General features: G+C 45.4%; 1 protein-coding gene across 2 annotated transcripts in view; it reads left to right on the plus strand.

Moving 5' to 3' along the window:
* The first annotated feature begins 747 nt into the window (after positions 1–747).
* Positions 748–23,317, plus strand: part of elmo1 (engulfment and cell motility 1 (ced-12 homolog, C. elegans)) — a 92,577-nt gene continuing 70,007 nt past the window's right edge. The window contains exon 1 of one of the 2 annotated variants that reach the window (XM_047604450.1): positions 748–892. The gene's annotated coding sequence lies outside the window, so the exon portion shown is untranslated. Of the gene's footprint in view, positions 893–16,905; positions 16,965–23,317 lie in introns of those variants that run through there. The other variant, XM_047604451.1, reaches the window with a different exon arrangement.

Raw genomic sequence — 23,317 nt, forward strand, 5'->3', positions numbered from 1 at the left:
GGCTAAAAACGATGAACTGATATAAATGCACGAGGGCTTTTGACAAAAATTTTTAGCTTAGCATTTTTTTCTTTATACATTTTAGCCATTTTCACGTATAATGTATAATACATCGGTCCAGCATAACATTATGACCACCTTTCTAATATTGTGTAGGTCTCCACTGTGCCTCAAAAACACTGGACGTCATAATATAATGGACATGAGCCTTCTGAAGGGGTCCTGTGGTGTCTGGCAACACAATGTTAGTGGGGGGGTCTTTGAGTCCTCTGAGTTGAGGGGAGGGGCGTCTGTAGATCAGTTCGGGATGTAGTGTGTTTGGAGGCCAGGTCGACACCTTGTGTTGTCCTTCATGTTTTTTTTTTTTTTTTTTGTGCTTGGGTCTGCGTCAGGCTGCATGTCAGTGGTTTTAATGTTTAATGTGTATGATATGGAACATTTTTCATGAAGTTTCCAATGCACACCAAGTCACAAGTGTGTCAAGGAAACTTGAGATCCGAGTTAGAACAAGTGTTTTTTTTTATTATTATTATTAATTATTTCTTTATTTTAGTTAAACCTGCAGAAATGCCAACAGTAACCCCTTGAGTGCAGCCCTGCTCTCGTGCATTCATGCATCCTCTTGTCTGGCATCACCCAGCCAGCCAGCAGACGGCAGAAGAAAGGAGGAAGTGGAAACATCAGCACTATCTCTACGGTGGAGGGGAGAGGGAGAGAGAGAGAGAGAGAGAGAGAGAGAGAGAGAGAGAGAGAGAGAGAGAGAGACAGAGAGAGAGGGAGGGAGGGAGAAAACACCAATGAGTGACACACACACTCACAACACACACACACTCACAACACACAAACTCCGGACATCAGCGCTTTAGTGGAAGAAGTGTCCTCTCCTCGTCAGGTTTGTCAAAGCACGTTTTCCCTTTTTTTCTCGTAGAAATGTTGTCTGAATCCAGCTTGACTTCCCTCGCGTTTCATTTTCTGATCCACGTCCAGGGTTCGCGTTGCTTTTCTTTCTTTCTTTTTTTTTTTTTTTTAGGGGGTTCGCTTGGCTCTGCCTCGGCGAGCGTCTGTTCCACCGTAGCGAGACAATCCCGTGCGTTTGTTTCTCGTCCTCTCTCTCCCCTCCCGCGGCTTCCGTCCAGCCGACATCTCTCCGTCTCTCCGCCTGTCGCTACTTTGTGAAGTGGCCTCAGCGGCTTTGGGCGCTGTTCTTTTCTCTCTCTCTCCCCCCTTTTCTCTGTCTTGTTTGTGTTGTTGTTGTTTTTTTTTTCCTTGACACGCCGTGTCTGATAGAGGCGCCGCCGCTCGCTCCGCTTTCGCAGACACAACGTGCAACTGCGGTGAATAAATTAAGCGGCCAGTGAATTCATCCGGCGTGCTCGTTTAGTTCTGGTTTCTGAAACAAGTGCACGGCGACGCCGCAAGTTGCGTGTTTGCAGCAGACGGAGGGAGACGCCAGGTTGATGCTTCCCGGCTTGTTCGTTGAAGTGCACGCTCGCTCGTTGGCTTGACGCCAAAGGAGAAATGAATAAAAAGTGGTGTGCGTTTTTAGAAGCCTCTGCTTCCCCTCCATTGCTAATTAAAGAGCTGCTTTAATGGTGTGCGGTGTTAAACTCCAGGCCGGCGTGCTGGCCACACCGTGGGCCTGTGATTAGATGGGAGAGGATGGAAAGCTCCACAGCCTCTGGTCGCTCTGTAGGAAGGTCCAAAACAAAGATGCACTAGAATCTGCCAGTCTTCATCCTCATCCCCTGAAATAGTGGCGTTTAAACCCTTTGCACAAGTTTTAATTGTAACCCCCGAATCCCAAACTTTTGTGTCTTGTGACTCCTAAGAGAGGCAACCCCTCAGGATATGCTGTATAGTCCATGGCTTTGGGTTGAAATAGTTTTTCTTCTTCCTTGATTCAATAACTGTCAGTGTTAACTGTCTCTTGGAGAAATCCTACATCAGATCTTTGTTTGCACAGATTTTTACCCCATGTACCACTCTCCTTTCTTATTATTTATTTATTTATTTTATCATAGAAACTGTAGATCAGTGACATCTTCCCTAGGCCATAGGCTACATCTGCACTTACCTGTCATTATCATAGTATTGTGGAGTATCTCAACTAATCTGGGGTGGAAAAAAACATCTCTTAATTTAATCAAAGGAAGCTTAAATTGGGACGCTGACAGTGTTTGACTGTGCACCACTTGTTGCTCCTTCTCCCCAGCCCATGCTACTCGTGCTCATGCTGTGAAAATAGTAAGAAAGCGGGGAAAGAAGTCAGAATTGATCCAAAGTGACGGATAAATATGAACGCTCACCAAATCCTCAGTTCATCTGATTTGTGCAGGTTGATGCATGCCTCCGCTGATCCATCAGCCTGCGCTTCATGCCTTGTCTCGTCCTTTTAGAAGGAACACAGTTCCTCTCGTAGTTTCTGTTACAAAAATATGAGTCATTGATCTCGATTAGTAAATGAAATAACTCTATTTCTTTGGTTCCTCGGTGGTTCCACGTTGGATGTCGTTGCCAGGTCTGAAAAGTGAACCCAGTTCCAAGCGACTTAAAGTGTAATGCCACTGATGGTCATCAGGTGATGACTCAATCGGCTGTCATTCAAAAATTCTTCTCTGATGAATGATTAAATCGATGTAAGGCCTTAAAGGAGGTCCTCTCCAACTCCTCTCTCTTGACCAAATATGGATACTTCAAGTTTCAAATGAATCCAGATGGCAACGGGCAAAAACCAAACTCATTCAGTGTTCAGAGAAGACATGACTGTGCTTCCACGTGTGTCCTTAAAGGGCCCCCGATTGTCCATGGGGCCACTCTGCGCGGCACAGTTTTCATTATTCCGTCACCGCCGATGACTTGGTAGCTGTATGACAGACCATTACACCGGCTCTCGCTCCCACAGACGCCCGTGAGAGTCTCCCTGTTGTCTCCCCTCAGTCTCTGCGCCCTCTGGGTGCCGTTTCGTAGTGTGAGAACCTGTTTACATGCAGCATTAGCCACCAGAGACATCCGTGTTGTGATGCACGTCCGTGTCATCGCGTCGGCTCGCCAGTAAACACAGCCAAACATAGCCCCGGAAAACAGAAAGCCCAGGGACGTGTGCAGTCACGTCTCCGACACAGTCATGCGGGCAGATCTTAAGAATATGGCTATAAGGGATGTTTGTGGTGGCAGTTTTCACTTTAAGAGCTGTCACGGGAATGTTATCAAAGTGGAAAGTTGGGAGGTTATTGTCAGTGGGTCCTGACCTTCCGTGTTACATTGTGAGGTTTTGGGCACGCTGTGTGACTGTGGTTGATGGTGATTCAGAGACTGATGTTTGGTTTTAAATGCGGGTCTTGCGCAGTCAAGGAAGGCCATTTACAAACTGCTACCTTTAGCTCGCGCTCCCACTAAATCAACATCAGCCAAGTTCAGTGTGTGCTCAGCTCTGGCCGGTAGCTGTCCAACTCCAAAACCGAAGCGTGCCAGAAGTGTCCAGTTTCAGTTTAACAGCCACCTGAGGGACCTGTATGTCAAAAAGAATGCGCGCACACATGAAAGCGGAGTTTTTATTAGCCACAGCAAACCTTGTTTTTTAGCTGGCCCGAGTAAATATTTCCTTACCCCTGCGGGGTCTTAAAAATCAGCGATACAAATGGAGTTTAAGAAAACCGAGAAGGCTGCAGCACAGCGGCGCTGACTCGAAGTCGTCAGCCGGACGGACTGATGGAATTAAACGCGAGTGGTTTGGTCTTTTGTTTTAAATACTGTAATGTAATCCCAGGAAATGAGATTAGTGGAAAGAGGTCGAGATGGAGAGGCTTGAGGTATGATTTGGAAGTGGATGCTTCCTACTTGCCAGGTTGCATCGTACATGTGAGATCCTTGTGTGAGTCTTTCTGCCGCTGCCTCCTGTTTGGCATCTTATCACCACCTCCCGACGTGCAACCTTGCCAATTTACTCCTCCCATCTGACAGCCCCTCCACCCCATCCCACCCTCACAGGCTATCTCATTAGCTTCCTCTCTTACTTACACTTCCTTTCTCACATATCTCTCTCTCTCGCTGTCCCCATCTCTTGCACTTTTTCCTCTCATTTGCTCACTCTCACATGAAGGCGCACCCCCTCGTCTCTCCCTGCTTTCTCTCTCTCTCTCTGTTCTCGCTCCCAAAGGGAAATGGAGGTATGTAAATTGTTTTCTCCTTGAAGTATGCCTGGCCCCGCTATCTGTCCATCTAAGTGAACTCATTTCCTCCTTTTTTCACCTAAAAGCTGAAAATTGCAGGATTAAAGTCATGTGGAAAACTTCCTAAAGTTGCAATCGGCCTGTCACTTTTTTGTGCAGCCATCGAGACGGCTTATGGGGGGTGGAGGGGGGGATACGAAATATCCGCCGGTATCCTTGCTTGCAGCACATGCTGGTACGCCTGTCGTTCTGCAGCTTGAGGGTAGATTAATTTGCAGTTCGACATTAGATGGATGTTCCCTTGCATAATTGCTCCCCATGGTAGGAAGTTAATTAAAACAGCATGCAGGTACTGAAGGTGCGATGGGAAGGTGCCAGACAGTCAAACAGATATAGGCGGGGGGGGGGGGTGAGAAGAGCTCTCATAAGAACTGCTGCCGTGTTCCGATACTTTAGTTTACAGATTGTTTCCTCCAGACAAATTCCTGTTTAGAAAAAGCAATACATAACTAATAGAAAAAACCGTCTTAGCAGTTGCATAAAGCAACGCGCTCATGAATGCATTCTGACCCGTGTTTCTTTAACTATACATTATTTATTTTTCCTCCGGGCGCCGAGTCCGTCCATTCTTAGCATATGAATCAGAAAGCATCCTGGGGTGAGTCTAGACTTCATGCAGCGTGAAGCAACCCAAGATGACCCAGAAACTGATACGGATCCCTCTGCCCGCTGCATTCCAGCTGTGGTACTGCGGCAGAGCTCGGCAAAATACTGAGTGGGAAGTTAGGCAGCCCTTTTGCTGTGTATATGTCTGTGTTTGTGGTATTTAGCATCTCTCGGCTAAGAGCCTCCCAGCCTCAGAGCCCACTGACCCAGTAAAAAAAAAAAAAAAAAAAAAATGGTCCAGTGTATCCAGCTGTGTGAGAGGCTTTACATGTCTTTGGAGTTGGGCACTTCGCAAAGACGGCCCAGCTGCGAGTGGGCTTACCGTGCTCGGTGCAGTTGCTGTAGCAGGATCGTGCATGTGCGTCATGGGTGTTAACATCACACGGTGCATGATTTATGACACGCGCGCACACGTGCTGCAGATGTTTGCAGAATTTCAGTTCCGCGCTGCTGTGTCAGTTTTTCTTTTTCTGCGAGGGTCGCCTGCGTCACTTCCACAGTAGCTGCATGCTGGTGTCAGTGTGACCCAGGTGCTAAACCCAAGTTTTGTTCAGCTGTAACCTAATTATAGCTCTTCCCCTTGTGCGCGTGTGTATGTGTTTGCGTGCGTCTCTGGGCCCTTTGGGTGGTCTTTAATCGCACGGGTCATCGCTTGATCTTTCTGGCGCTGGCCGCATATGGATGGCTGCCGTCACGCCTCCCTTACGTGTCCATCACTACATCCATCCATCCATCCGTCCATCCGTCAGTACGCTGATGCATCCCTTGAGACGCATGCGTCCATGAATTCATCCAGCTGCACATCCTTGTTGCCTCTTTTTGTCGGTCGTTGCAAATATGTTCCCCAAATGCTCAATCAGGCACACACACACAGAGGCCATTGTTGAATGCTTCCGTGATCTCAGTGGCTTGGAAGAGATCAGAAGTGTGACAGTGAATCTCTTTAGACCTTACGACGTGCACTTCCCCTGACAGTGTCGCCTACTTCTGTCTTGAGTGTGAGTCATTGGAGGTGCCCTAGATTTCTGCGCTGCTCTCATTAAAGTGCATCTTTTGGTATCTATATAAATATGAAATCATCGGTTTAGGGAGGTTTCTGGTAATTAGGTTTCTGTTTGATGTTTAAATTCGTAGAAGAAGTCGAGAGAGCGTGTCAGCGAGCTTAGGAACAAGTTGCTGTGAGCCACACGCTAACTTACTCCCACATAATGGGTACGAGACTGTAAGGTCAAAGCATTTGTCCTGCTGCATTATATATAAGTGCCAAAATATAGAACAACCCAAAGGAAATGAGATTCACTTCCCTAGACAATAACAAAGTAGAGGGAGGGGAGTGCACATAAAGGGAAATAGTCTAACCAAAAGAACTGACTGTTACTGGTAGACTTATTTGACCTTGATCCAGTGTAAACCTGTTAAATAGGAACCCCAGCAGTTTCAGATATCAGTGTCTGTTGGAGAGCAGGTGTGATAAAATGGTATAAATAGGGGCTATATGTGGCTTCACTGTTAGCTTGGGCTAGTTTCGGTATGATCAGTTGAAATGATTTGAATGCGAACATCTTGATCGTGTCTGAACTGAATGGTCTGCAGCCCAATGGCACTGTGTGTGCCTTCAAGTTTCGACACGGAGAAGGAATGTAGAGCATACAAACTTTATATGTCTGGTATGTTTTTGTTTCTGCTCCATTGATTTTAATACTTTTTTTTTTTTTTTTTTTTTTTTAAACTGTCCATCAGGGGCCGTTACAGTGGGGGCACTCTTTTTACAGCAGCAGCCAAAACCCCCTCATATTCCTCCTTTTGCTTTAAATACTAGGCATTTTTAACGTGTATACTTCTGCGGTGACACAGACTGCAACGTCTGTGATTGGTTGAAAGTGAATTTCCTCATTTTTGTTTCTCAGTGGCTGGACATGCGCGGGATATTAGCATTCTTTCCTCCTTCCTTTACTAGCTCCAGCTCCAACACGAGCCACTCTGGTCCAGTCACTGAACTTTTTAGCGTAATTGCAGAGCCATTTCCTAAAGACAGGATGCATAAGGACTTTCCTTTAAGGGATTGCCCACAATTGATAATGTCATTAGCCTGGCGTAGTCAGACTCCATTCTTATCGAAATATGAGTCTGACTCAATTCTATTCAAAATATAATTGTTATGAACCAGAACTGAATTTTTTCTCTGGGCTGTTACTCTTCCGTCCATCTCCACATAAAGGCTCCCAAACGACTGGCCAGGCAGATCTTTTCTGAGTGACTTCAGACTGTCTTTCCCTCACAAATATCTTGTGGTCTACAATGTCATTAAAAATGGCAAAAAAAAAATTCTATTGAGCACATTTACCTCAAACATCAGGGTGAACATACTCGTCTGAGAACCATCACTGGCGTCACTGTCTCCCGAGGAACTCGTTTCTTGTTCTACCCTTACGTTATTACTTTATTGCCAGCCCGGCTCAGTCTTTTCCTTGGGATCCTGTCTTTTTCATTCTCTGTTCTTAGGAGTGAATCTGAGCAATGACTGCGGAATCTCAATTTTCTCTGATTTGTGCATTTCTTAGAAAACATCTCCGTTGAGCCTCAATTCATTCCCTGCTGCATCTGTGCAGACGACACGGGTGAGTTGCGTCGGCAAACACGTTTTTTCGATTGTACTCCTCTTTGGTGCTTTCCCCGCTCGTTTGTTCGCGGCTGCGGCATTTCAGGTCATCTCCTGTTAAACTGAGAGTATGGAGTTCAAGGAAAAGGTGCTGTGGCGTATAGCGGAAACATGCTCGCTAATTAGCGTACGCGCTGACGTGAAGGATTTGAACCTATTCTGTCACAACACGGGTCTCTGCGATGTCAACAGGCAGCAGCAGAGTTTTTCATTAGATTAGTCAAGGCCAGCTCCAGAGAGAGGAGATTGAGGAGCGGAGGGCCTCTCATAACATGCCAAGGTCGCTAGCTCGTTCTCTCTGGCTGTGGAAGGCAAGCCTCGGATTGAAGGTGTGTTGCTTTATGCAGGCGTTGTCGTTGAATAAATCAAAAGGCAGAAGGACATTTGGGAAACAGAACACTTTGATATTTCCCTCCCTAAGAGTCTTTGGGTCTTTATCATGTTTGCTTGCATTCGTACCTCTGTTTTCTACCTCATCTCCATTTCTTTTTACACCTTTGTGTTCTCACCAGGCCTTTCCATTCAAAGACATACATATTGGCCAGTTCCTGGCGCTCACTGCCCACACGGTGACCGGCAGCATCTGGAATAGATCCACTGTAAAGCTCAGCAGCCCGAGGAGAGTTTCTTCTGGCTCTCAACAGCCAGTAAAAAAACGAGCCGTAATCACTCGCACACCCTGATGGTACCTTTCGACACTTGTTAGCGACGAGAAAATGCGATCTGAAGCCGGCTGTTTTATCTGGAAAACAACCACTGCACGAGGGAGTCTTAAGCCGCCTGATGCCGTCAGAGAACATCAAGTCAGCAGCTGAAGCTCTCTGACGGGCTTAAACCGAACAGCTCACGGATGGCTCATACACGCCGATTAGGCATAACATTATGACCACCTTCCTAATAGCGTAGGTCTCCCTCGTGACTCCTAAACAGTTGTGACTCATCAGAGAATGGACATTGGCCTTCTGAGTGTGTCTGTTAACAGAATGTTGTTAGTTGGCGCCTTTGGGTCCTATAATTTGAGGGATGGGGCCTCTGTGGATCATCGCACAGATACTTGATCAGTTTGGGATCTAGGGAATTTGGAGGCCAGGTCAACACCTTGTGCTTGTGTGTCTGTGTCAGGCTGCATCCTGCTGGGGATGGCTGCTTCCATCATTTGTAACGAGGTCGGGGTGCCTGGTTTGGTTTAAGTAGGTGGTACGTGTCCAAGTAACATCCACGCGAATGCCAGGCCCAAAGGTTCTTTTCTCTTCTCTTCTCTTTTCTCTCTGCAAAGAGCGACATTTAAATTTGCGTGGCCTTTTCACCAAACATCCACAATAGTAGTTATTTAATTAATCAGTTTTTAGTTAATTTGCCAGACAGTTTGGTCGATCAAGTGCACCAGAAATACAAATATGTGTTCAAAAACACACCATAAAAACTTTATTTACCCTTTTTTTGCCTTATGAGCCAGAAGTGGAGTTGAGTAATTGCTGGCTCAGTTTACAGCCCACTTTATACAACATTGTAAAAATCAGAGCAGTGCTCTGTGGAGAAGCTCATAGGGGAGAAAGTTATCTTTGACAAAGACAGAGATTTCTTCTTCCTGTTTAGCACTTATCAGAGATTCTTATCATTCCTGTCAACTATTTTGGTGTGTCAAAAGATACAGGTTTCTCCTGCTGTTTGAGAATGACCCTCGCAGAGTGCTTCGGGTCTCTCGCACTCAATGGGATCATTGTGATGAGTTCAGGATTCTGTCGGCATTTGTGGCCTGAGCAGATTCTCCATCTGTAAACCACCTGCCTCACCCCGTGTCACCACGGCTGGGCTGTTCTGGCGGCACATCAGAGTTTTTCCATTTCCTGTGGATGTCACACATCGTCACTCCTCTTAGCCCTTATCTTAGCTCCAGCTACGTCGAACCGGAGAGTAACATGAATGCAGCTCGGCTCGGTCGGCCTCAGCGAGGCTCTCTATTGAGAGAAGAGAGGTATTGTAGTGGCAGACAAGCTGGGTTTAATGTTGCCTTCAGGGCTTGTTGCAGTGTCTGTTCTTTTGTTGTCTGGAGGGGAAGCTTAACACCCGGTGTTTGTATTTTTGTGTGCGTGCGCATCTGACTTGTCTGGCTGCATTTTCTTGCCCAGACAGCACGGCAGAAGAAAGGCACAGGAAATACCAAGGGCACTTTTAAAAATGATGGGAGAGCTACCGGATGCCGGGCAACTTTGTTGCATACAGAGCAGCAAGGCAGCACCTAATTCCAACGAGAGCAGCCATGTCTCGCAGCGTGAAGCATGCGCCATGTCAGAGCAGAGAGTAGAAGGTGAGCCACTTCCTGCCGATGGCTGCATGTGAACTTATCCATTTCCTGTTTACAGAAAGAGTGAAGAGAAAGGTCAAGATGTCAAGGCACCACTTGATGCATCTCCATTCATTCTTCTCATTGAAGCATAAAACACAGGCTGACAAGTAAAATTGTGTTTTTCCAGTTTTCATGCACTTAGTGAATAGATGTATGGCGCGAAGCTATGCACCAATTACGTCATTCCACTGACATCGTACCCGCAGCAATGAGAGTCTGGCCTGAGGAATGCCCTCCACTGGTGTTTGTCTTTCCCCTCTTTCTTCCCCCTGTCTTTTTTGGGTTTCACATAAATGTGGGCTACACGCAATTAACCCATAAAAGGCAAAAATGAAGCACTTTGAATCCGATACCCCAGTCCAAAAATAGCCAGCCTCGTTTCAACTTGAGCTGCACCACAAGCAAAGCCCCCACCCACAAATTTAACTGTATAACTTGACAATAATAAGGCAGCCACGAGCACAGGACCAATGAATGGCTTCTGTGGGACCTCGGGCTGGGCATGTGGAAGGGATGAAAGTGTTTTAGCAGTGGCCAGTCACCGCACAGCTAGGGTGGAGGCCTGAGCTGGCACCAGCTTGCGACTGACCAGGCAGGGCTTTGGCTTGCGAGTGGGTAAATATAGGGAGGGGAGGGCATGGGTGCAGCATATGGTTTGTACAAAAAAAAAAGAAAAAAAAGGCGTGGGGGATAAATAAATAATGGGAAGGCAGTGCCGAGTGGCAAGCTGAGGACGGAACCGAGGGGTTAGCAAATTAAAGGGCGACGGGGGCACGGGGCATCTGTCTGGACAGGGGAGGGAGTTGTGGTGAGAGGGCGTAGCGTGAAATGGAGGCTGGGCAAATAAACTAAGCAGACAAAAGCGAAGGAGCGATAATGTGCGAGAGCCAGTTTCGAGAGACAAGTGGAAAACATTCCGAAAATCGTCAGCGTGTGATTTGTAGCAGGCATGAGCACATGTGTTGTGGCTGTGTGCAGCGGTGTGATGCTGATGAGTCGTCGGAGAGGCTGGTGAATAACATTGTACCACCAACGGTGCAGTCAGTCAGTATGGCACATGGGCAAAGAGCACCCAGTGGGGAGGGAAAACGAGTGTAGTGGGGAAAAATAAAACAAGCCACCCAGGGGATGCGTGCTGATAGGTGTGTTTGCAATTGTCTGTGTGTGTGTGTGTGGGTGCATAGTTTAAGGTTGCTTGATGTATAGCCACAGCTGGGACGGGTGGGGGTTCGGGGGTTTGCTGTGGGAGGGGACGGAGAGACAGCTGGCAGGGCAAAGGGTGAGTGTAACGAGGGGTGTGTGTGACAGCCACAGTGACTCCTTTGTTCCCCCTCACTTGTGCCAGTCGCAGCGAGTAGATGGCCTATCTGTGAAGTGACTGTGAATCCTTTCACGGCACCTAGACCCCATGCGCGGCTTAGCTTCGCGCCTCTTTCGGAGCGCTCTCCTCGGGCCCCCTGTTCGTTCGCATGTTAGCGTGACTCTGTACCGCAGAGGGAGCTGGCAGCGGAAGATTTCCACAAGAGAGGCCATAACCATCTTCCGTAATGTCAGTGCTCCCGTAGAGCACTTATTACGCTTGTGATGATAGTCATCAGTGCTAACATAATTGTAGCGCCAGCAACGTTGAGCAGCGGTCTGCTCGCTATATGCTAAGGTAATGAGTGTTGTCAAGGGCTTGGGATCTCTCCAGAGTTATGGTTTAATAAGAGGAGCAACTTTTGCTCTTGTGTGTGTGTGTGTGTGTGTGTGTTGTGCAGGCTATGGAGGAAATTCTGTTTCTGTTGCGCTCATGAGGGTGCAAAGTCACTTAAGATCTCTTATTTAACCTACCTTTTATTGAACCTGTCCGATGTGTGTGTGTGTGTGCGTTCATCTTTCCCACCTCGCTAATTGTCTCTCTTTAGAATACCGGCAGTCTATACATAAATAATAGACCAACAGATGGGGGATGTAGTCCGTAGCCTATTCATCGCTGCTATTAAAAGCGGTTTTTATTCTCTCTGAAAGCTCTACACTGAAGCGGCCACTCTCCTGCCACCATTTAGCTTTCCAATGATTTTTTAAATTTTATTTTTTTGGAGTTCAATAAGCCTTTCAGCGCCTGACTTCTTCCTCTGAACCATTTAGTTCAAGTAGGACAAGTAAAAATAGCCGCGAATCAATCCCAAATGTTCTCGGGCACACATCTCGATCTAGGCTAACGCAGCCCAACGGGGGATAGAGCATCCAGAGCCGGGCAGAGTGACTGGCAACCTGGCACTTCAGCGGAGGGCACGTTCACTAAATACGTGACTGGTGGCGGCGATTCGGGCCTTGACACACTTTAAAAGCCATTAAAGAGGCAGCGGCGGATTACGGTTTGTTGAGTTATGGCGATGATGATATGACCTTTTGGTTATTACATGCTTCAGTGGCAATGGTAATCCTCTGAGCCACTGAATTTAGCTAAGTGGAGACCATGTTTCCATTAAGAGATGTATGTGACGCGCGCAACGCTGCGGCGCCGCTTTGTCGCAAGTTATCAATTGCAGCGAAATCACATGAAGGTGTAGTGTGATTCCACACCGAAACGTGCAAGAAGCAAAATTCCTGAGCCTGACTATGGAATTTTATTTATTTATTTATTTATTTTATTTACTGGTGTGTTGCTGATGTTATTGTTGCTTCAGCCCTAACACTAATGACTGAATGAGCACCTCATGGTTTATTTCTATTCATAACTTCATGTCATCTCGTTCAAGTGGCAACAGCCCTGCAAGTGTTCGCAGGGAGCAGCAGGGAGCTCTATTGCTTCAATACAAGTGCTTCTAATTTCTCTTCACATTACATTAGCGAATGACACAACTATGGCGCACCGCATGACAAGCCTTTCACAGCCAGAATGCGCAGAACAGAAAACATCTAAACTAACTGGAATGAGTCAGAGACAAAGAAAAATTACTGCTTATATTTGTGGAACAAGACATGGATTTATTCAATTGGCCGAGCAGAGTTTTTGCCATATTTCAAGTCGGCGTAACATTGCGTGTCCAAATGCCTTTCGTTACATTATTACAAAATGAAGTTTAATGTAATCCCGTCACAGCCGCACACAACAATGTAATGCGAAAATTGTAATTAAAAGCATGCAGAGTCAAGAGTTTGAGGGGCACAAGTAAGTTCAACAAACATGTCATCAAAGTGTCGTGGGAAAACTTTGGAAGGCAATGCAAACTCTTCCTGTGTATATAACTGTATAGGAGAGTTTGTCCTGATACCGTCTGAAAGCAGTCCCAGTTGTATATGTTTGTCTAAACGCTGAGGGAAATAAAAGCCTGGCCTTGGTGGCTCAGCAATCATTTGCAATGGAAATTCCCTGACCCGGGATGCCCAATCCTTCACATCCCATTTAACTCAGTGCAGCACATGCCATCCCTGCCAGCGCTGTGAGCGGAGGGACTTAAGCTCCTATAATGTAACAAAGCAGATCTGCAAAAGCTTTCTAGTCATCAGCTTACCAAGGAGTATGGTCATAACTGTAATGCTTTTATGCAGTGGACTGTCGGTGTCTCATGCAACTTTTTATGGTCTTAGTGGAACACACATCTATCAGTTTAATGAAGTCTGTTACCACTTACACCGATCAGGCGTAACATTATGACAACTTTTCTGATATTGTGTAGGTCTCCCTTGAGCCTCCAAAGCACATCGGAGAATGGAAATGGGCCTTCTGAGGGTGTCCTGTGGTGTCTGGTAATGTTGGGTCCTATGGGGTCAGGGGAGGGGTCTACATGGTGCAGACTTGTTCCAGTTTGGGATCTAGTGAATCTGGAGGCCAGGTCAACACCTTAGAAAAACCAATAGGAGTTAATTTGCAGTTTTCCCCACTTTTTCTGAAGTTTTAATTTAAATCATGTCCCTTGACTCAGATGTTGTTGTTGCTACTTCGCTTGGCTGTTTGAGCTTCCGTGTACAGAATGATGTATGAGCAGAGGTTGGTGCTCGAAGGCTGTTTTCGCTTTCTTGTGTTTGAAGGGCAAAGTTATAAGGTCATGACATGCCAAGCTGACGGCCGGGTGTTTGCCGACGCTGGGCCATCAGTGTCCCTAGCTTCTGTAGTGTATCCCGCTCTGTTGCCACTAGTCGGACACCTGTCGGCAGCTTTTCAGCAGTTTCCACGCGTTTAATCAGTGGCTGATGAACTTGAGTGCATTAAATGAGAAACAGAACTGCCAAAAGAGCACGCACTGTTGTCTTGTTTTACATCTTCAGTCTGTTCTGAACATTCAAATACACAAATATTTGACATGTAACAGTGGCATGATCATCTAGAGTGAGTAAAATATAGAGCGACTGTTCAGAAGGATTTCAGGAGAGGCCAGCTCTGTGAGCTTTCTAGATTCCTGCCTCCCAGCTTATAGCAGCTCTTCCGGTTTCGCATTTTGGTGGACAAATATAGAGTAAAACACTTGCCAGCTGGCCGTCGGCTGTGGTCTTCGTGGTGTGTTCAAGGACAGCCTCGGGGAATGGCCGGCGTCTCAGTCCACCTTGGTTGATTGATGTCATTTTGGCGTGTCCGTGCATTAAGGGGTCTATTTACTATAAGGATTTTGTAATATCACCCCTAGTTTGGTGTGGTCCACTGTGCAAGGTGAAGCAATGTGATGTAGAAATGTGAAGCCTCAGCAGATTTCACAGGTGACGTAGGGGACAACTGTGTCAGTAGTTAAATGAGGGTTGGAGCATTAGATGAGCCTGATGGACTGTTGTTTTCTTTAGCTCCCCTTTCTTTTTTGGAAGCTAAGTAAAGAGACGTCTCCCCATGTTGATAATTGTTTTAATGAAGAGAAGATCTTGAGCTACTTTAACATAAGAACATTATCAAGTCGAACTAAAAGGTTTTATTGGTAAATGGTATCAAACGATGCCTTCATTTTCCACCCTGTTTACTCTCCGCCCATCTGTGTTCATTCATTACACTTGTTTTGCAAGGTGGGCGGTGGGCCACATGGAGCTTAACACACGCAGTAATTAGCGTACCACTGCCATACTGCCCGTGCTCTTGGGCAGTACAGTCCTCTTTTCTCTCTAAAATGAGTGAAACTAAGCCTTTAGCTACAGTATTGTTCTTGCATAATCCCCACTGCTCTATTCTGGGGCTTTACACATAGCTCATTCCTGGTCGGCAGAGTGCACATCTCTATTTGCAGCTTCGTGGGATCCTGTGCATACAAGTAACTTCCCACAGCACCTGCCTTTTTGGTTTTCATTCAGTGCACAGAGGCCGCACCAACATTACCGTTCTCGTGAGCGGTGATAATCCAGTAAAGGGATGAAATCGCTCTTGAGAGCTGTATTGAGTTAGCCGGGAAGCGATAACCACCGTCTGTGTTTTATGAATGAGTAACCCCACAGAGGAGAATGGAAAAAGGCTGCGTTACCGTACGCCTGTTGTCTCTCGCGTGTGTGCTCTGCTTGTGGTCGAGTGTTCGTCTTTTCCATAATAACCTTTTGTCTGGTGAGCGTTGTCTTTTTTTTTGTTTTTTCCTGCCGTCTGGGGTGTAATTTTAGCTTCACGAGGAAGTGGAAATACAGGCTTTTATGGATAAACTCTGCAAAAATGGAACGGCTGAGGTTTAAATTGAAGCTGTGCGGATATTTAAGAATATCTTCTTTTTTATGATTGTTTTTTTTTTTTTTTTTAAGATCTGTGCAAAAAGACATTTGATTATCCGGCTGCTGCTTTTGTATTTTTTTTTATGGCACAGTTTGGATGAGCAAACCATGTGGCAGAGAAGAATTGATTTGCCCTCAAGGAACATGGTTTGATTAGAGTGGTATTGGAACTTAATATCTATTTAGTTTTTTTTTGTTTTTTCGGTGCTGTTCAATGGAGGCCCAGTTTCATAACCTGAACTGTGCCAGCGCTTTTAATAGACAAAAGGAGATTTATGAGTTTGTGTGGTTGTTTGCCTTCTCTGAATACACCCACTTGGAGTGAGAGGGGGCTATGTAGTGAGCTTTAGAAGTGACGGTAGGTGGATGCTCTCGCTGTTCTGCTAGAGTAGTCAAGGTCACTTTATGATGGAGGCGGTTTTTTTTTGTTGTTGTTATTTTTTTTTTGTGCTTGTGAATGAAGAATGCTGTGCTGGTCCCCTCCCTGTGCCACAACGCCTTCCGCCTCCTCGAGCACAACCACACACACACACACACATACATACAGGCTTCACGCTTAGACAATGGCACTATAGACCTGTTTCTATGACTTCCTTCTCTAACCAACCAAAAAGCCCCATTTGTCCCCCGCCTCGGTCACGTGACCTGACAGGCTTTTTGTGTGGTCCCTGTCATCTCCTCAATGCACACACAGAGGCAGGGGCCCAGTGGACTTTTTCAGCATGGCTTGTTCCTTGAAGCGTGGCCCCAGAGGCTCCAATCACTGTTGTCTGCAGTGATCAGTCAGAGGCGAGCTCCGGTCAAACCGTTCCCCATTTCTCCCCCCGCCGTCTCTGCCGCTTTTGAAGAATTGCTCTTTGATGTATTTCTGCAGCACAAACTGTTGTGTCTTTGGGAACAGGGCACACTTTTGTTGATTCATTTCACTCTGCTGAGCTCGCTTCAGTTTTTAGCGCTATTTCATGGTATTGGAAAAGGGGACTTCGGCTTTGCTTTTGATGATAAAGAGGAGTAAAATGGAAGGTTGCAGTGTGAGGAAATACGTCTTTCTCGTCCGTCTTCGGTCGTATTTGTATCTCTCAAGAGTTAATATTGGAAAGCACTCAATTCAGTTGGTCTTATTCAAGTGTTTTAATAGTTTTTTTTGTGTTTGATATAGGCAACAAAGAAGTCATTTGGAAACGTTTGAAATCTCCATTTCACATTTTAAGCATAACATATTTTACAATTTAGAAAGGGACTAATCTCATTTATCCATAAGATCTAACTATTTCTGTGGTACTTTTTCATTAGATGTGCAGCTAAACTACTTTCTACAAACACTACGTGTCTTTAAAAGCATCAGTCGGAAAGTTTGCATTACATTCATTGCATGAAACCCTTCTTTGCAGAAATATGTCGAGACACGGCTGTGGGTTGGGACTGTGATCCAGATTGTGATCCAGATTGCCTCCAGAGATACCAGGTCAGACATAGACCATTTGGCGGGGACATGTTCTAACCCGTTCCTTTGCATTTTTTGGTCATCTGTTGTTTGAAGCAGCGGTCAAACTATTGTTAATTTATTTTTGCCAAATCATATAGTTTCCTTGCAACCCAATAGCAATTGCTTTGTGGCCTGGTGCCGGTCCACGGCCCTGTGGCTGGGGCCGCTGGTTTAGTCAGCGGTATCAGATTACATGCGTCTTGCATTTTTTTTTCCTTATGTGTATCTGTAGCGTTTTCCTTTGGCGACATTTATTCTTATGATAAATGTATTTAAAAGATGACATTTGAGAAGGACCAGTAAAAAGATAGCACAACAAACGCTTCACTTCATGATCCGCCTGGTCACTGGACACATACGCCGCTGCTATTGTGAGCATGAAAGCAGTCGCATTACAAATTCAGTCTGCTCCTTTAAGTATTCAGGCTCCCCTTTTCTGCTTCATCCTAATGGTCCCGCTATGTAAGTTGATTACACCAAATGCCCCACGGGCCTGCAGCCAGACCAGCCACTGTGGAGTCTGGGGACGCGCATCGCATAGCTGACATTTTTATCTCCCCGACCCGAATCTCTAGCTGAGGTAATTTAAGGTTTACAAACCCCACTGTTATCAGCCTCAGGATTTAATCAGGGGTCCGTAAAAGCCTTCTGGTGAGGATCAGAATTGATGAGTGGTCGAGTGCGAAGAATTCCTTTGGAGAAAACTGTGGCAGTAATGTGTTTTTCATGGCAGTCCTAGCCATATAGTAAATCTGCTTTCTCACCGCTGAAATATTTACTTATGTGTATTTTGTGCCTGCTCAGGACAGCATGTACACAATGTGGTACACTGATTACTCCCGTCCCTTACCATTGTCACAGCTAGATCCAACAACCCCCGCTAAACTCAGTGTTTCGATCAAACTCTATTACTGTGTCTGAATCCCTTTTATACTCTTGGGTTTGGAAGAAATACCCAGTGAAGAGTGGGTGTTTGACCTGCATAGGCTACTTTTAACAGAGATGAGGAGCCTGAGAGCAGAAGGTCACACTGTCAGTGACTCAGTAAGCCTGTGGGCTCCCTCCCTCACGCTCTCATACGCGTACAGACACACACACGCTCAAACACACCAACACACACGCTCTCTTTCCCTAACTGGCAGTGAAAAGGCTTCCAGGGTAAACACCTAATTGTGCGCCTCTTTTCTGTTTTAAAGCTCTCACTGGCGACCTTGATGCTGACTGATATTGACTTATGTAATGGGGGGGGATGGTGTGTGTTATTTTTAAATCGAGAGAGAACCAGGAATGTGTTCGAACAGAGCACGTAGCCTATTGTGTTTCAGTTAGTGAAGCAACGGGGGGGGGGGGGGACAAAAAAAACAATGCATGCGATAGTCACCTTATGCAACTCTCTTGAACACACACGCCTTCAGCGCTGAGGATTAAAATATACACGCACTGGTATTTTAATAGTACAGATAACATTTCATAAGCACTTAAATATCCCAAAATATCACGTGTTGTGGTTGAGAGCAGAGATCCTCATTCATGAACAATTTTCTGACTTTGTGTGTGGGCTCGTCGCTCGGTGTTTTTGCTACGCGGATGTCGCCCGTACGCCGTAAATGAAATGAATCCTGATAAAGATCCAAATGAGTGGAGGCATCAATCATGATATCGATAAAGAGATAATGGAGCTTGGCCTTTAAATGCCAGACATTTCACCATTTATTAGCGATGAGTGCTGGCTACGTTTCAGATCAGGCCCGATCGCTTGCTTGTGTTCGTCAGTTGTCACTTCCCGTTGTCACATTGCATCTGTTATTGGGGAAGCTGTCAGATAAGGTTTACTCGATGTACTGCAGGTCCTTGTTGTATAATTTTTATTATCATTGGAGGAGGAATACCTCCGCACATTTTTGCTTGAGGTATTCTTATTGGCCTGTATTTCAGTTGGTTGCCTCTGTCTGTCCCTTGGTAATGAAACTCAATCCGTTGTTTTCATTTTTTTTTTTGCAAAAGCCACAGCCATCAGTCTTGCTGATTAGCACGTACAATATAAATGGATACTGTCCAGTGCCGCGTTGCTTAAATTTGTTGCCGTACTTGTGTTTCTGCGTGAAACGCAGTTCTGCCCTGACATTTTGACACAGCGAAGTTAACTAATACATTCATTCAAAATTCAAGTGCTAGTGCCACACAGCCACTCTGCACATGCTCCTTGGATCTGGCTGTGAGTTGCCAGGTTGTCAGTGACAGATGGGATTATATTTTGAATGGAGTTTGGGTTATATGTGTGTAGATTGTGCTATGTACACAATCTGGCAACTCGGGTAACTTGGTGATCCGTGTATTCATGATAAAATTTAAGGGCTGTGCAAATTGCAGGAGTTTCCTGGGAGGAACGACAGCGAAAGGGGTGTTAGGAGACGGCCTTACACTGCGGAGGAAACTGTGAACATTGGAGTAATGGCTGGTGAGGCTTTAGGTTGAGTCAGGCCGGCTGTTTTCAGCACACTGTATATGATGAGCATTGACACACATGAGTCCCTTTCTCAGAACCCTGACACTGCATTCTTTCTTTCCCCTTTAAAGTTTAAGTGGGTTAAGTAATGCTCTTACCATTTGCATAATTAGTTGCCCTCATATATTAGAGGAAAAAAGAACATGTCCACATGATTGATGATTGGAGAGCTGACCGTAGCTGTGAGCAGATAGCGTAAGAATGTGGGAAGTTAATGCCAATGAAACTGAGCAGTTACACTGGCACAATCACTGGATGAGCGAGTGTGAGCAGGCTGGTTTAAGCTGCGTTTTTTGCCTCCTATCCACTGTGCTGTACACAACGGCTTCCCCCTGAACCTGTGTGGTGTTAATACTCCTGTCAGACAAGCGAGGAGTCGGCAGCGCATTAGCCTGCGTGACCCTGTTCCAATCATTATTATTATAGACTATCACATAGAATAATAAGAGGATACTTTCATAACCCATGGGAACTGAGACCCGACTAAATCAGAGTGCTTAACGTGACATTTCATGCAGTAAGATACACCCAGCGCTCTTTGGCCCAATTAAGTAGCTGCCGCAGTAGATGCCAGGTTGTGTACCCATTAACGTTGTGGCTTTCAGTCCAGACTGTGGCTTCCTATGAATGGAGGCGTTTGAACAACATTTTATTACGGAAGTGCTTTCTAACTTCTCCATTTCCGTGCTTACATCACGACCTCTCGCCTCTGCCTTGAATTGGCTGAACTGATGCTATTTATTTGCGGGGATACCGGCAGCCCCACCTTTTGACTTCGGAGCCAGAGTCTGTGCAGTACGGTACGAGAATGGAGCCACACGGTATCGATCGTTTGGCATGAGTCCCATCCACTATCACGGAGGAGGTGGAGCTTATGACCTATACTGCAGGCAGACACCAGGGGGAGCTCTACTGGCGTTGGCTTGACTTTTGAGGAGCGGTCCCGCCTTCCATCTTTTCTGTTATCTATGGCTTATGTATGTATTATTGTATCAAACTCGTATGGTCATGTTCTCATAAGGCTCCTCAGGAATATAATCATTGCTGTTTGTTTTGATGGTTTCCAGTGCCTGGATATGCTTACTTTAGGGAATGATGATGATGATCTGGACTCATTGACAGGATGTAATTCCATGGAGATTCTCTGTCCAATAGGATTTCTCCGCTGTAACATATGGCCCATGATAATTTCATTACAGGTCGTCTCTTGGCGAATCTCATCTAGTTCAGACTCCCTTCTCAAACCCAATAAGGAGGAATTCTTTCGCTCCCTCTATCCTGTTCACTCTGGGAATCCTGGCGCTCTGTATTTTTGCAGGTTATTATCTGGTGTTTGAGCATATCTGAGCCAGCAGCAGCAGCCAGTCAGAGCTACTGTTATGTGTTTAGAGCCTGTGTTGTTTTGGGAGACTGGGTATTGTGTGATCATACACCTACTTGTGACGTTTTGTTTACAAGGATGTGCAGTTCAGAAACCAAAATGTGGCCCCGCTCTCCACAGTTACAGGCTGCTCTATGTTTAAACTAAGGGATCATCCCCGCTGGAGTTTGATGATTACAAGTAAAGCTTGTCACTCCTCTTGAATGGGATAAATTTGGACGCGGTTTTGAATTATATATGATCCCCTGAGGTGTTGTGGAATTATCATTGCCTGACGACCTCCTCTCCAAGCAGACTGTGGGAATGGGTCAATTAATTTTTGTGTTCGAGGAAAGAAACTCGAACACTGAGAAAGGGAAAAAAAAAAAGTGGTTATGAAACACTAATCAACCGAATGACGTCAGCTCCTGTCTGACATTTTTTAAAACTGGCAGTTACATTTTAAATTTTGGGTTTTCAGCTGACACTTTTATCCGGAGCCATTTACAGATAAGTGTAAGCATGAGCTCTCATTCCTGAATCACCAACATTACTAGCAAGTAGTAGTAATGTGGGCCATTTTGCGAGTGCTGGCTAGTAATGGTCTCCCCTTGAACAGTACAAACAAAAATAAAATAGTTATGATTATTAGACAACGTCTTACGTACTTACTGGTATGTAACTGGAAATGATGAGTAAATGGTAATCATTTTAGTTATTACTTAATTTTTAATGCTTAAAAATCCAGATTGAACATTTGAGACCATGATATGTCTTATTTTTATCAACTACAGATCAGCCACAGCATTAAAACCACTGAGAAGTTAATACAATGTTGTGCTGGGAGACATTTGAACCTGGCATTCATGTGGATGTTACTTAGACATGTACCACCCACCTAGTTCAAACCCACCCATATCAATGACACTCCTTAAAACTGTCAATTCAGTGTAAGATTTTGGGTTTTGGACAGTCGGTAATATCTGTTTTTTTTTTTAGTTGTCTTTCAAACGTTGCCTCACAGCCAGCCATGCATACTAATGCTGAACAGTTCCTAATTAGAACATCAAAAAGATGACGCTCATGTAACCACATTATTCTCAGAAGTGACCTGACATCAACAATTCAGCGCAATTGCACTATTTTGAAACCTCACCGTTAACTGTCTTATGAGTTCATTCGTAGAGAGACCAGCGGGTATTTGCTGCAAGACATTTTGAAACGTCTCACAAACAGTTTACTTCTGTGCTGTACGCTCACTCACCGGCCACTTTATTAGGTACACCTTGCTACTGAAAGGTTGGACCCCTTTTTGCCTTCAGAACTGCCTTAATTCTTCGTGGCATACTTTCAACAAGGTGTTGGAAACATTCCTCAGAGATGTTGGTCCACATTGACATGATAGCATCACACAGTTGCTGCAAATTTGTTGGCCGCACATCTAAGATGAGAATCTCCCATTCCACCACATCCCAAAGGTGCTCTGTTGGATTGAGATCTGGTGACTGTGGAGGCCATTGGAGTACAGTGAACTCATTGTCATGTTCAAGAAACCAGATTGAGATGATATGAGCTTTGTGACATGGTGCATTATTCTGCTGGAAGTAGCCGTGAGAAGATGGGTACACTGTGGTCATAAAGGGATGGACATAGTCAGCAACAATACTCAGGAAGGCTGTGGCATTTAAACCATGCCCAGTTTGTATGAAGGGGCCCAAAGTGTGTCAAGAAAATATCCCCCACACCATTACACCACCACCACCAACCTGAACCGTTGATACAAGGCAGGATGGACCCGTGCTTTCATGTTGTGTACGTCAGTTTCTGATCCTGCCATCTGAATGTCACAGCTGAAATTGAGACTCATCAGACCAATTTTTCCAATCTTCTATTGTCCGATTTTGGTGAGCCTGTGTGAACTGTAATCTCAGTTTCCTGTTCTTGGCTGACAGGAGTGGCACTCGGTGTGGTCTTCTGCTGCTGTAGCCCAACTTTCATCAAGGTTGGACGTGTTGTGTGTTCAGAGATGGTATTCTGCATTCCTTGGTTGTAACCAGTGGTCATTTGAGTTACTGTTGCCTTTTTATCATCTCCAACCAGTCTGCCCATTCTCCTCTGACCTCCCACGTCAACAAGATATTTTTGTCCACACAACTGCCGCTCACTGGATATTTCCTCTTTTACAGACCAATGTCTGTAAACCTTAGAGATGGTTGTGTGTGAAAATCCCAGTAGATCAGCAGTTTCTGAAATACTCAGACCAGCCCGTCTGTACACCAGACCAACCACGTTCAAAGTCACTTAAATCCCCTTTCCTTCCCCATTCTGATGTTCGGTTTGAACTTCAGCAAGTTGTCTTGATCACCTCTACATGACTAAATGCATTGAATTGCAGCCATGTGATTGGCTGATTAGCTATTTGTGTTAACAAGCAATTGAACAGGTGTACCTAATAAAGTGGCAAGT

Source organism: Mugil cephalus, chromosome 14 (genome assembly GCF_022458985.1).
Source record: "Mugil cephalus isolate CIBA_MC_2020 chromosome 14, CIBA_Mcephalus_1.1, whole genome shotgun sequence".
NCBI classification, from domain to species: Eukaryota; Metazoa; Chordata; class Actinopteri; order Mugiliformes; family Mugilidae; genus Mugil; species Mugil cephalus.